This window comes from Macaca mulatta, chromosome 6, assembly GCF_049350105.2.
Source record: "Macaca mulatta isolate MMU2019108-1 chromosome 6, T2T-MMU8v2.0, whole genome shotgun sequence".
Taxonomy (NCBI): Eukaryota; Metazoa; Chordata; class Mammalia; order Primates; family Cercopithecidae; genus Macaca; species Macaca mulatta.
In genome coordinates, this window is record NC_133411.1 from 71,018,674 (window position 1) to 71,033,694 (window position 15,021).

The 15,021-nt window shown below is 37.2% G+C and overlaps 1 protein-coding gene across 3 annotated transcripts in view; it reads left to right on the forward strand.

The window, feature by feature from the left end:
• Positions 1–15,021, forward strand: part of LOC144341317 (uncharacterized) — a 356,281-nt gene that overhangs the window by 26,891 nt on the left and 314,369 nt on the right. For all 3 annotated transcript variants that reach the window (XM_078004425.1, XM_078004423.1, XM_078004426.1), the window contains one exon: positions 5,951–6,015. The gene's annotated coding sequence lies outside the window, so the exon portion shown is untranslated. The remainder of the gene's footprint in view (positions 1–5,950; positions 6,016–15,021) is intronic.

A 15,021-nucleotide genomic window follows, 5' to 3' on the forward strand; every position in this document is an offset into this window, starting at 1 on the left:
GGTGATGTTAAAAAGGAAAATAAAATTTTGGTAATTCATGAAAAGGATTAAACAATTACAGAAAGAGAACAGTGGGATATTTTCCCCCCTAAAAATAATGAGAAGGAGTCCTCACTGTCTGCCTTGGAAAGGAAATCACCCCCCTGTCATTATGGAGCCTGAGGAAAGGACACCCGTCTCTGAACATATGTATCAATCATGAATGCGCAACTTGCCCTGAGAAGGGTGAAATGTTAATCCTTAGCAGGATTTTAAGTCAGAATATAAATCAGTTCAGCAGTTACTTTCATAAGAAAATATTTTAACAGGTTTAGAAGTCATGGAAACTATCAGGACACAGGACACTGGACATTTGAAGAGACAGTGGCAGCACTTGCCGGAGCATGACAAAGACTGTGGGAAGGGGCCTGACTCTAGTTTTTCTGAAAACAGTCCAAGGACACTCTTGCTCAATTCCTTATCTAACTAAGACAGGCTTAATATCCTGTAAACAAGCTATGAGATAAAAAATATATAACCTTTTATATTACTTGTGTTCCTGATACAGCCAGTGTGGTCAGACTAGAGGCTTTGCTTCATTGATTAAGAGCACTGAACTAATAAGGCCACTCAAAGTTATTTGCTCATGGTGAGCTTTGCCTCCTAGATGAATAGCACCTGCCTATGCAAAATTGTGCAGTAGACAAAGTTAAAACCTTTGGGTTTTCTTACTCTCTTTTCCGTCCTTTCCCTGTGCCCAGATTTTTGTCCACACTTCCCACTTCCTTAGTCCTCATTCTCGTATTGTCTGACTCAAGACTGGCTTCCCAAAATGTCACAGCTGTATTCCTCTTGGGTCTGCTTTCGGCTGGGTCCCAGTGATCCTAGGACCCTGTTTTCTGTTAGATGAGAGTATCTGATAACTCATCATTTCCCAACCTATACTGGGATTTTAATGGATGTAATGGAGTATTCCTCCAGATTTAACTTAATGGTGGTGGTGGGATGGGGGGCATGTTCCTTGGCAAAATGTTTATGAAATCCTGCATACTATTCCTATCACACTGCTCATTTGCATATTAAAAACTTGGAGAAATCTTTCAGAAATAAACTTTTGCAATGAATTCAGTATGGAACACATTATTATAATAGAATGCAAGCTAGGGTGTACATTTTTATCCTTTCCAGATAATATATTTATTTAAGGATGAGTTCATGTCCTTTGTAGGGACATGGATGCAGCTAGAAACCATCATTCTCAGCAAACTATCACAAGAACAGAAAACTAAACACCGCATGTTCTCACTCATAGGTAGGAATTGAACAATGAGAACACTTGGACACAGGGTGGGGAACATCACACACCTGGGCCTGTTGTGGAGTGGGGAGGGATAGCATTAGGAGATATACCTAATGTAAATGACGAGCTAATGGGTGCAGCACACCAACATGGCACTTGTATACATATGTAACAAACCTGCACATTGTGCACATGTACCCTAGAACTTAAAGTATTAAAAAAAATTTGAAAAATGCCTTGACCTTGTGTAATGACCCCAATTAAAGACATTTCAGATGCTTTAGTTGGTATTGGCTGGTGGTATATGGCACAGGGATTTTTGTGATGTGATTCAAATTATTTACCTTTAATTGCTTTTAGCTCTGTTAAGCGAAGCCATAGTTTTGGGATAATTTAAATACTTCTCATCCGTTTGGACAAAACTGAGGAAAAAATTGAGTGAAGCTTAAGGCTCTTGTTTCAGCCTTTCCATGTCGCCAGCTAGTCTTCTGAGAAGTAAAATATAATCCTTTTCCCATTTGTGCACTCATATTAGGACACTCAACATTTAAATAATGGGTTTGACCTGGGAATCCTTAGGATTGAATTCTTCCTTCTGTTATAGGCATCCCAGGTCAGGAGCAGAGATCTCTGATCATGTGATTAGATAGTTAAATTGTGGTCCCCTTTTATTTGATCCTCCGCTAATGAAAACATTTCTGCTTACCTGCGAAGTGAGATATTTTGAAAATTAAAAAGTTCTTATATTAAGATACCTCTGGAAAGCCTCAAAATGAGGTCACAGGCCTAGAAGAAATGTATACTGCTTTAGAAATTTAGGCTGTCAAATGGAATCTGGAGAAAAATGCTATCAGTTTAATTTTTTCCCTCACTTTCTTCCCTCTTTGTGACTGAAGCATTTCCTCTCCCTCTCTTTCTCATAATCTATTTGGATGCCAGCTATCTTCCCCTGTGTCCCCCATTAATATAGACATTTGTGAGTTATTTAGTTTAATAACTTTTTAAACCAAACCTTATCTTAGATTGTGGCCATTACGTTGCTTATCTTTCATGGAGAATGTCTTTCTGGTTTCACCTGTTTGATTTAGGAACTAATTGAAAAGGGTGTGACTGGAAGCCTCTCCCTAGATGTACTTTTTCTCCTTTCCTTACTTTGATTACGTGTGATGAGAGACAGAATTTTTTACTAAGCCATACTATAAATCCAGCAGAGTGATGCCTGAAATACAGAAGTTGGTGAGTTCCACAGAAATCATTTTGATGGTTTTATCAAATATACTTATTCAATCAAGCACTATGAGATTCTATTGTTGACCATGGTAGATCCTAGAACAGAAGCCTGTTTTTAAAATCCCAACCTTTTTAAGCATGCCACAAAATTGTGCCTTTTAAAATTTCTTACTAATGAAGATATGCCATTGATAAGTTATTACATTTATAAGATGTTTTATTTATGTGATTTATATGTCTCTCAGAATCAATGTGATGATGGTTTCTTCTCAGAATAAGTGCCATGCTCAGTATGGTCTAACATTTCTAAGATGTCAGGTCATTGTAGTGCTTTCTGTACTCAAATTATTTTAATTGAAAGACTAACTCTCCTTTTCTGAGCACTATTTACTTCTAATTTCTATCATTTTCTTCAAAAGATAGAACTCTTGGTCTATCCATGGCAACTTTCATGGTTGGAAATAGTTTTGCTGATGATGTTGACTTCTACTCTTTATTCTAACCCCTTGGCTGGGTCTGACCAAGGATGATGCCAGCAAAGGGCCAGGAAAGTAAACTGCACAGAGGCATCTAATATTAAAAATCCGAAGAAATGTACAAAATCTACAGGAAGATAAGCTGTATCATCTCCCAGACTGGCAGTTTTCCCCATGTCACATGGTCATTAGTAAGATAAGTTGAAGATTTATGGTTATGCTTGTTTATACATATTGACTGTGATTATGTCATGAGGAAAGTCTGTAGAGCTGTACTACCCCAATGAGATCATGATATCATAGGCTTAGTAAAATCACCTTGATTTGTAACTCTGGGCCACTCTGGGGTTCCATCCTTCATGGGCAAACTTGTCTCAAACTTTCTTCCTTCCACAGTTTTTCTCAAGGTAGATCTAGGCAATGTGTTATCATGTCCCTATATACTGTTTAGTTCTTTTTTTTTTTTTTTTTTTTTTTTTAGCATTTTTTTACTATAATATGAATAGAATTAGGTAGATGCCATTCATCTAACTGGTAGATGCTCCCCAAACTGGGTCAACTGGAAGCAGTGGTTATGGAGTATAATCTCCGTAGACCATTCTGTTTAGTCAAACTTCAGATCTGTTTATCCCACTATAGTGGATGAAAGAATATAAATTGTCTTCTGTTTTCTCTTTTTCTTGCCTTTGTTTCCCAAATTCTCCCATGAACTCATCATGTTTCACATTCTGTTTTCCACTAATAAAGCCCAATACTTTTCACTTCCTCAATTGGATAGATTTTCCTACTGAGTAACACTTACAAGATACTACTCAAAAAAAAATGACTATCAAACACTTTTCAATTTTTGATCTAAGGAATTCTAATATATTAAGATATACTACTAAAGAGTTTTATAAGATTAAACATGTTAGAAAAATAATACATATCACTCTGTTGGAGATTTACCATATAAAATATTATATAGTCTAGGAAATCTTAAAGAGACCTGTTTAACTTTTTTCAGTCTAACATTTATGAAACATCTGAATACATATTTTTTCACTCTACCTCCTATTAACACTATTGTGTGAAATAATTGTAAAGAAAAGATTTTTATGTTATGGGTAGTTTTGAAGTCAGAGACAACTTTGTCACCTGCTTGCTGTGCTATCTGGTATGCTTAACACTCTGTGCCTCAGTGTTCTCTCATGTAAAATGGAGATTACCTGTTTTACTGACTTCATGGGGTTAACACAAGGACTGTATTAGTTAGGGTTCTTCAGAGAAATAGAACTAATAAAACGCACACATACATTTGTTATAAGGAATTGGTTCACATGTTTATGAAGGCTGAGAAGTTCTGAGATCTGCAATTGGCATTGGTAAACCAGAGACCCAGGAGAGAAAATGTATAGTCCCTTTCTTTCTGAATCTGTATCCAATCAGGAAAGCCAATGGTAAAAAGTTCCCCAAAAGGCTCAAGACTCAAGGAGAACCAATGTTTCAGTTCAAGTCTGCAGGCCAGAAAGGACTGATGCCCCTGTTCAAGAGGAGTTCCCTCTGTCTTTTTGATTGATTCAGTCTTTAAGTGATTGGATGAGGCTTACCCTCATGGGAGTGGGCCTCAAATGTGAATCTCATCCAGAAGCACCCTCACAGAAACACTCAGTATCATGTTTGGCCAAATGTCGAGATAACTGGGGGTCCAGTCAAGTTGACACATAAAATTAACCATCACAAGAACCTAATGAGAAAATGCGAATTAAATGATTTATACAATTCCTGAAACAGAGTCAATAATAGGTAATGTTGGATATTATTATCATGATCATGATCATCACCATCACCACAATTGTCATTGTCATTGGTATCTTAAAAGCTTAATAAGTTCTTATTCTCAGAATCATTTCTATTTCAAAGAAGAAACCCTTGACTAATAACAGAAGGAAACTAGCAGATAAATATTCTCTTTTGTCCTTCGACTGGAAAGCTCTAAAGCTTATTTTACATAGCTCCTTAAGGGGTCTCCAGTGAGACAGAATCCCCATTAATGACAGCAGTGGCTAACCTGATAAGTCATCTTTGGGTTGACTTTCTTTCTTTCCCAAATTCCTAGTCCCAACTTCTATTCCTTGGGATCATTTCCCAAAATAACGTCTTTGCTTGCAAGCTCTAGTCTCAAGCTCTGTTTCCTTTTGGAACTCAAGCTAAGACATATAGTCAAAAGTCAGGAGAAGAATTAATACACATTTTTTCCCTAGTTATAGTCACTGCAATGAGGGTGTAGAAAAATTTATGATACAACATGCGAAATGATTTCAGAGTACAAGAAAACAGTTTTTCAAGTAGCATTCAGCCTAAGAGTTATGCTTTCATAACAGGAGCCATGGCAGTCTCTCAAAGTCCTCTAAGAACTTAGAAAACATTTTGTGGAAGTGAAACACAGGCTATTTACAGGCAGTTACAACAGACCTATTTGTAAAAGTGGGCACGAATTGCACTTACAGGTTTTGTATTAACCTGTATTTTCTCAAATTGATAAAAGCTCTGTCTTTGAAGTCTGAACTTTGAATAATGTGAGCAGAGGCTGCAGATTTTTATGGCATGTGTATTAGTCCTGATCTAAGGCACAGACCAATCTAGCATGGACTGATGTGGAATTGTATGAGGACAGCATCTGAATACAGAAGATGATTATGTATTGCATACAATTCGAATGATGACAGAAAAAGAAGCCTCAGTCGCTTTACTTTTTTTAAGGCCGCCAAAGATGTAGACTTTTGCCAATGTCATTGAGGGGTAATATTGACAACAGAAGACAGACTCACCAGCTGTGTATATTTTTTGCTATAGACATTTGATTTTAAATGTCATTGTTTAATAAAATATGCATAAGTCATCACAAAGTATTGCTTTATTTCTTCTCAGATGCCTCTTATTTTCTAAAGCTGCAAGTTAAAAGAAACCTTCCATATGTTTTTAGGGTTATAGAGTTGAACCGATGGGCCTCAAGTGAAAGGAAGATCACGAAAGCTGTGCCTAGAAAAGGTGAGTGGTCTGTTCTGTATCATGCCTGAACATGGCTTGTTTCTGTTAGGATATGCCACAGAGTACATAGCAGTGAAGAAGAAAGAGCGCCACACACAACTGTTCTATACCATTTCTGTGCTTTTCTGGAGGACAAGTGAATGTAGCACAATTCTTTCCTTAGGAGACAAATGGTCTGTTGCACACTTAAAAAGTAGCTGATCTGGGAAAGTTGAATTGAGAGCTGTGGAATAAAAATAGAGTTCCTTTTTGAAATGGCTGTAAACTATCATTTTTCACTTCGGATGCAGGTTTCTGAGATTGCTTAACTGGTGTCTGAGAGGAAAATGTAAGAATAAAGTGGAACAGTGAGGGAATGAAGAGTAGGCAAATATATATTTTTTTCAAGAATTGAAGACTTTATTTTAAAGTATGAAAAGATACTTTTAAAGAAAAAGTGAAATTAGAGAAAAATTGAAATTTCATTTAGTGACAACAATATTGACATTTTTCTTACTAATCTTCAGCTACTGCTGCCTCCTCCTTTTTTAGTCCACAATCTCCTTTTCATTGCAAATCCTTTCTTTGAAAACTTTCTAAGGCTGGGACTGAATTTGGCTGTCTTGAGTTACATGACTAAACTCTCAGCCACTGTCTGCTACAGTATTACATACAAGAGTGTTCTCTTGTTTACAGGATGGGATCTACTATATGAGTTCTTAAAACAATTTTCTTTTCAAAATCCTTTGTGACTGATTATTTGATTGCTCAAATAATACATATTAATGTAGAAAATATGGATAAGGAAAACAATCTGTGATTACACCATCCAATGGTAACCCATTTAATGATTCATTATTTATTCCTCCAGGCTGGAGGGTGGCATATGGGGTGAGAAGCAAAGGGTGGTTCACAGACTATCATCTGCCTCCAAGTTACTATGAGTAATTTTTCAAAATGCAGCTTATTGGTTTCCTCTCAAATCCTGTGGAATCATAATTCCTGTAATATGAGTCTTGGGTATGTATTTTTAATAAGTATAGCAGGCATGAGGTTCACTAAAGCTTGAGAATCACTGTTGCAGACTTTTTTTTGGTGGGGGTTAGAGGATAGGAAAGAAATCAATTTCAAACTGAAAATAACAGATTCTACACTGGATCTTAACTAAAAGGCTGAGGAGTGAAACAAATCAATTTTAAAAGAAAACTGATTTGGAACTCACTGTCTTAAGTTCTGGCCAGTTCTTCCTCGTAGTACTTTAGGGAACAAAGCACCATAGATCACAGCAATATTGGATATATTGAGTCATGATCATTTTTGGAGGGTACAGTCTTTAAGTTAGATCTATGTTTGATACGATGGAGAACTTCCACATGCCAAGTGCTTCTACTATCTGAAAGTGGGGCACACATTTCACCTAGCCTTTAGGTGTGAAATGACTCTTCCCAAGCACTCACCACTGGCCAGGGGCAGGGCCATTTCAGAACTGAGGTCTTTGAGTGCCTGTTCCAGGCTCTCCCCTCTCCACCAGCCTGAATGTCAGGCTCCTCCTGTATATGAAGTTGTTTTACTGATAAGAGAAGTGGGCTACTGAACCTAAATGTCCAGGGGAAGAAAGAACAGAGTAATGTAGTATACCTTTTCAAAGGACAGAGCTCAATTCTTCCCTTTTCTGTACCCATTTCTACTGTTTTATTCTTAACTAGTTATGGGCAAAGGGACTGTCTTTTGGTCACATTCGTAACATACATTTTATAGAAGTAGTTTCAAAAGAATTGTATTTTCAAGTATATTTGCACATTATTTATTTTCCAGGGCATTCTGATCTGCGGTCAGGTAAAGTGGCTTCTGTTGTAACTGTTCTTGTTATATTAATCATACTTCGAATACTACACTCTTCCCATTCATTTGAATAATTGGGTGGACTAGGAAAACCTCTCCTCTAGGTAATTTGTTAAGTGTTTTTTTTAGAGTGAGTGTTCTGCAATAAATGTACACTCATTCTCATAAAATAGCTCCTTTTGTTCTTGGTATTTAATCTGTTTGTTTTGCATAAATATTGTGTGAATTTATGTTTAAATCATTGGAATTTATTGCTATTGACCATTGTTTACCCATGTTTGCAAATTTGAAAAAAATCCCAAAGACATGAGAACTTAGAATTTCCAAGTGAAGAATTGCTATTTTATGAAAGTTTAGTTTTATATGAAAGACTCCTGAGGAATAGTGTAAAATTTCTAGATTTTAGATTATTTTAGTAATACATCCAGATAGAGACAATTCTATCAGTATAATCACGGTCTGTTTAGCTAACTTCTTTTTCGAAGATGGAGTTTTGCTCTTGTTGCCCAGGCTGGAATGGCACAATCTCGACTCACCGCAACCTCCGCCTCCTGGGTTCAAGCAATTCTCCTTCCTCAGCCTCACAAGTAGCTGGGATTACAGGCATGCGCCACCGTGCCCAGCTAATTTTGTATTTTTAGTAGAGACAGGGTTTCTCCATGTTGGTCAAGCTGGTCTCCAACTTCTGACCTCAGGTGATTCACCCGCCTCGGCCTCCTAAAGTGCTAGGATTATAGGCATGAGCCACTGCGCCCAGCCTGTTTAGCTAACTTTTAAGCATACAAGTGGAATTCATTAATATGAGAGATTTCCCCATAGGCAACATGTGGCAGCAATCTTTTATTTTATAATTTAATTTCTCTGAACATCATACTGGAAGTCCAAAGAAATATTTCAGGTTACATGAAATAAGCAATTGTATTTTTCTATAACTGTTTAATAAACGAAAAGTAATCCTGAAGCATGCAAACATACATAATAATATTTTTCACAAATTTAACAAATACCGAGCAATTAAGACAATAGTACTTTACAGAAAGTCCTGGCACCCTAGTCAGTATATCCAGGGCTTGAATCTTACCTTAGGGGAGGCTCCTCTTATAACCAAAGTGACCATGCAGGGTTACACAGTGATTCTTCTGGGACTTTGCAGCTGTTTATGAAGTGGATTCATTTTATTCTTTCCAGTGGATTTATCTCTCGTCATGCTGCCTTTCAGAAAACGGAGACCAAATAAAACAAAAGCATGCAGCAATAAAAGAAAGGTTCAGTGTTCAAGGTTATTCAGAGGCAGGGGAAAAATAATCATTTAGAAGACTAGGTTTTTTTTTTTTTTAAATTAGGATATAGCTCTCTAAAGAATAATATTAAAACATTTATGTATTATATCAGGCTGCTATTACTGCAACAGTGCTATGGTAATTATCAACCACAAAAATATTATGACACATGATAACATTTATCCATTATGCATCTGCAGGTTGGTGGGGGCTAAGACAATCTAGGCTGGGCATAGCTGAGTTTACTCATTGTCCTTTCTTCGGAACCACTGGGCTATTCTTTCCTTGGCAATAACAAAGAAACAAGGCAGCAAGCCCCAGGTCGGATTACAATTTAGACCTCTGCTTGTGACATGCCCACTAAAAGTCTCACTGGCCAGAGCAAGTCACATGGTCAAACCCAACATCAATAGGGTGGGAGGCTGGGCGTGGTGGCTCACGCCTGTAATCCCAGCACTTAGGGAGGCTGAGGGAGGCAGATCACGAGGTCAGGAGATCAAGACCATCCTGCTAACATGGTGAAACCTCCGTCTCTACTAAAAATACAGAAAAAAAAAAAAAATTAGCCAGGCGTAGTGGCGGGCGGGCACCTGTAGTCTCAGCTACTGGGGAGGCTGAGGCAGGACAATGGCCTGAACCTGGGAGGCGGAGCTTACAGTGAGCCGCGATGGCACCACTGCACTCCAGCCTGGGCGACAGAGCGAGACTCTGTCTCAAAACAATGCAAACAGAAGTGAGGTGTGTGTGCGTATGTGTGTGCCTATGTTCTGAACTATTATCTAATCTTCTACATTTCTATTCTCAAAACTTGTTCAAATCTCTTCTAATTTTGGTTGAGTTGTGCTCTGTGGAACAATTAAAAGGAGCAGGCTTTTCCTAGCTGCATCTGAAAATTGCAAACTTCCTTCAGTTGTTTGGGGCCATCTACTACTGTAGATGTTTAAGGAGTTCTGAAAGGCAAAGAGTAAGCTTTTTTATTTTTTTTTGAGATGGAGTCTCACTCTGTTGCCCAGGCTGGATGAAGTACAGTGGCGTGATCTAGGCCACTGTATTTTAGTAGAGACGGGGTTTCACCACGTTAGCCAGGATGATCTCGATCTGACCTCGTGATCCTCCCGCCTTGACCTCCCAAAGTGCTGGGATTACAGGTGTGAGCCACTGCGCCTGGCCAAGAGTAAGCTTTTAATGTGGCAATAGTTGCAGAGCTAATAGTTCTGCAGAACACCAGTCTTTGGGATTCATTCCCATGAAAGAATACTAGAAGGGGTCTCATAAATCTCAGCTACGAAGGTATACGGAGGTGGTGGATAATAGTTAAGCCTTTGATTTAGTTCTCAAATCTTCCCCAGGAATGCAGAACATGCATATGAATCCAGAAGCTACTAGAGAAATCAACACTCTATTGAAATACTCTTGTTATAAATACAGTTTTGTGGGGGATGATTACTAAATGTGGGTTGGGTTTTTAGTGGAACGTTTATGGAAATAACTTTATTTGGGTTCAAATGCTTGTATTGCCACTGGCTAATATAACCCTTAATGCCTGCCTAATAGAATGTGATAAAAATAAGATAATGGATGTGATTATGGAGGCAGTACTTCATTGTAATTTATAGCATGAGCTCTGGAATCAGTCTGTCTGGGTTGAATCCTGTCTCTACTACCTACTAGATGGCTGACGTTTTACTTGTCTTTCTAAATTAGTTTCCTAGGGCTGCCATAACAAATTAACAAAACTGGATAGCTTAAAGCAACGGAAAAGTATTCTTTAATAGTTCTGGAAGCCAGAAGTCAAAAATCAAAGTGTCAGCAATGCTGCTTGCCTCTTGGGGGGCCTCTGAGAAAGAATCTGTTCCACGTTTTCCTCCTAGTTCTGATGGTGACCAGCAATCCTTGGGTTCCTTAGCACGAGACAGTGTAACAGCAATCTCTGTCTCCATCTTTACAGGGTATTCTTCCTTATGTCTCCTCTGTCTCTGTGTGTCCTCTTTTTTCATCAGGATGCCAGTTATACCGAGTTTAAGGTTCAGTTAGTTCAACATGACCTCATCTTAACCAATTATATCTTTAGAGGCTCTATTTCCAAAGAAGGTCACATCTATAGATACTGGGGGTTAGGGCTTCAACATATCTTTTTAGGTACACAATTCAATCCACAACAGTTCATTCTCTCTTCCACCCTAATATTTCAACATTAGAACATAGTTCACCCATGTTTTCTGCCACTTTGTAACAAGGATCACCTTTCCTCCAGTGTCAAAAACATGTCCATTATTTCCTTTTAAAGTTTCACCAGACGCACCTTTAACATCCATAGTTCTATGGCGCAAATGCATTTTCTAAAGTTAATGTTCTTATCTGTAGCACGAGGATGATGATCACGTTTTAGAACAATTGTGAAAATTAAATGCAATTGTCTATAAAGAATGTTTAGTCTGGAAAATGACATACTGCAAATGCTTAATGAGACTTGGCTTTTATTTAAGTATTAGGTTGAATCATAAGAAGTTGATGTTTTGTAGGTTGTCAATAGTTAAAAATGAGCAAAGCCTTTTGGTATACTTTGAACTGTGTGAAATTCCTGTTTTCATAGATCAAAAATAGTCAAATATCAGTAATTCTATGTGACTTAGCCTAATACTTTACAATAAGTGAGACATTGACACACCAAGGTAAAGTATCCTTAGTGAGCCATGACATTTTCTTCTTACAAAGCATCTCAGGACGATTATTTCAAGCTAAAACAAATACTGGATTGTTACATGAATTCTTTATTAAACTATTTTTAATAACAAATGAATTCAGCTTTTTTGCTTATAGATAATCCACTATTTAGTGAAGAACCATGAAGCATACATCCAGGTATTTCATTTTTATTAATACTATCTGTCACTGAATCAGGGGCTTTCCAAATTAAACATGTTTAAATTAGGATGAGATCACTGTCTTTACTTTTCTTCAGTTGGGTATATAGTAGCTTTGCACCCTAGTTCTCATTTCTTCACTGTTTTTTAAAAATTTCAATTCAGATAGTAAAAAAATAGGTAACCAAAACAACTTTCACAATACTATTCTAGTGGTCACCTGGGTATCTATTATACAGGGTTCTTACAAGGAGAGAGAAGAAATACCATTAATATAAGAATACAATGCCACTGGAATTTTCTATGGAGACAGTGATACAATTGGAACAAATTAGTTGAGGATAACGTTTATAAATTAAAGTGTTTTTCCCAGTGTCTCCAAGGCAGCAGTACAGGCAGGAAATAAGAAACTGAAGTGAATATTAGAGTGTAAGAAAGTGGTAAATGAAGCTTATGAGAATAATATGTGTATACATTAAAAGACTTACTGAATAATTTGTCAGGAATGGTGACTAAATTGAGGTCAAAAATTGTAAGGGATTATTGATTTAATATAGAACAATTGTAAAACCTAGGGCAGGATGGATGAAAGAAACAGAAGGCATCTCAGGTCCTATGAGGACAATGAAGAAGCCAAGAAAAAATTCATCCTTTCAACAAAATTTCTAGTTATATTTTTGATGTGCTAACTAGTACAGCTTCTGCATATAACTGATTCTCTAAAAATATTTGTTGAATGAATATGAATAATAAAGCACAATAATATTAATCTGATTTAGAACAAACTTCTGAAACAGAAATTTTAAATAATAAAGAAACTTACTATCATAGTTTCAACATAGGTAGCCAGAGCTAGAGGTAGGATTGTATAATAGAAAAGAGCTGTATTAAGACTTGGACAGATTTGAATTCCAATCCTGAATCCCTTTTCTAAAGCATGTATGATGTAGTATAGTCATTAGTTCCACTACTGATAGTATCCCCAGTGAATTGGGTGGACTGCATCTTTCAAAAACTTGAAAAAATATAATTTAAGACAACACATCTCTTTTAATTAATTTTTAAAGCTTTTTTTTTTCTCTCATGCTTTTGTGATGATTGATTATGTGTTAAATTGACAGGGCTAAGGGATGCCCAGATAGCTGATAAAACATTATTTCTGTGTGTGTCTATGGAAATGTTTCTGGAAGAGATTAGCATTTGAATCAGTAGACAAAGATCCACCCTGACCAATGTGGGCGGACATCATCCAAATCATTGAGGGCTCAGATAGAACAAAACATTGGAGAAATAGTGAATTCTATTGCTTCTTGAACTGGGCCACCCATCTTAACCTACCCTCAGATATCAGAGCTCCTGGTTCTTGGGCTTTGGGACTCTGGGACTTATACTAGTCATCTCCCTGGTTGTCAAGCCTTAGCACGTGGAGAGAATCACACCACTGGCCTTCCTGGTTCTCCAGCTTGCAGACTTAGCCTTATCATAGGACTTAGCCTCCATAATCTTGTGAGTCAATTCCCATAAGTATAGGGGATATATATATATATATGTTCTGTTTCTCTGGAGAATCCTAATACAGCTTTTCATACCATCCTTTTTAATGTCCTCAAAATTCACTCTTCTTATGATCATTTGTATTTAATCTCCACCAATTATCTTTTTCTAACTCCTGAACTGCTTCTTTGCTTCATCTTCTGCTAGTATCATATCCTAAAGGGTTGCTTAGACCTGAAATTTGGAGTGACACCAGTGGTCTCTATGCTCCAACAGGTGAGAAGAAACACTGTGTGTGCAGTTGGGCTGTTAATGGTGCCTAGTGTTACTGATCAATCCTGGGATTTTAGCATCTCAGAGGAAGGCCCTCCAGGGAATGTGATGATTAAGAAATTCAGGCAGGAAAAACAAGGGGGGATCCTTGTTGTATCTGAGAATCAATGTCTTATACATGCAGGGAAATTTCACAGAAAGGTAAGCGTAGTAGGTCATAGAGAAGGAGCACAATACTAAATTGATCAATCAGCAATAGATTCATAAGGGGAAGATTAGTTCTATTGGAGAACTTGTGGTCATAGGGAATTTCTGGAAGCATGAGGGGAAAGTCTGATCTGAGGTCTAAGTAAGCTAGGTATGCGTTAAGGTAGGAAAACATCTACTTAGATGCAGGATTCTAATATAATAATTCTCTCTCTTTCTTTGTCTCTCTCTCTCTCTTTCTTTCTCTTTCTTTCTTTCTTTTCTTTCATTTCTTTCTTTTCTTTTCTTTCTTTCTTTCTTTCTTTCTTTCTTTCTTTCTTTCTTTCTTTCTTTCTTTCTTTTTTTTTCAAGGTGAAGACATTGAACATTACTTACTGTTACTGTATCTGCCTATGGTGTCTTTCTATCTTAAAAAGAAAAGTTTTAATGGTTTGATGTGTACCCAGCTCATGAGTTTATCTGGTTTAGTTCTTGGATTTGCCTTGGATATTGATCTGCCAAGTATTCTAACATGGTCTTTGAGGTGATTAAGAGGAATTAAATAGCTATCAAATTGAACTTTAAAATGCTTTCTAATAATAATGCCAGTTTAGCAATTGACTTCATGAATATTAGTCACAAGAATCAGTGTCAGTCATTTGGTGCCTGAAAAAAAAAATTTGTGTATAAAATGTTGACATTAGTCCATTGTAATGTGTTATAGTAACTTCTCTAGAGGCTTCAAGCACATTAAAAGATGTATTTGTGCTTATGACACAACCTGCTCCTGAAGAAACCATTGGGGGTGGCTGAGCTTATGCTTCTGTGAAAGCTTCTAATTCAGCTGATTAGATTGCATTACATGATTCATGTGATCTCTGCTTCATTTTTCTTTAGGAGGGAGAACTTAGTAATAAGCCTCCAAGATAAGGGGCATTTAATAGGATATTATCAATTATAAGTTCACCCAAAAAGTTCTATGGTCAAAGGGCCAACCTTGACCATAGAAAAAGGGCCATTTTCCACAGGGAAATGGTCAAATTGTATTTACTGCAAATGTTACTGTAGTTGGCAATCTTTGTCCTACC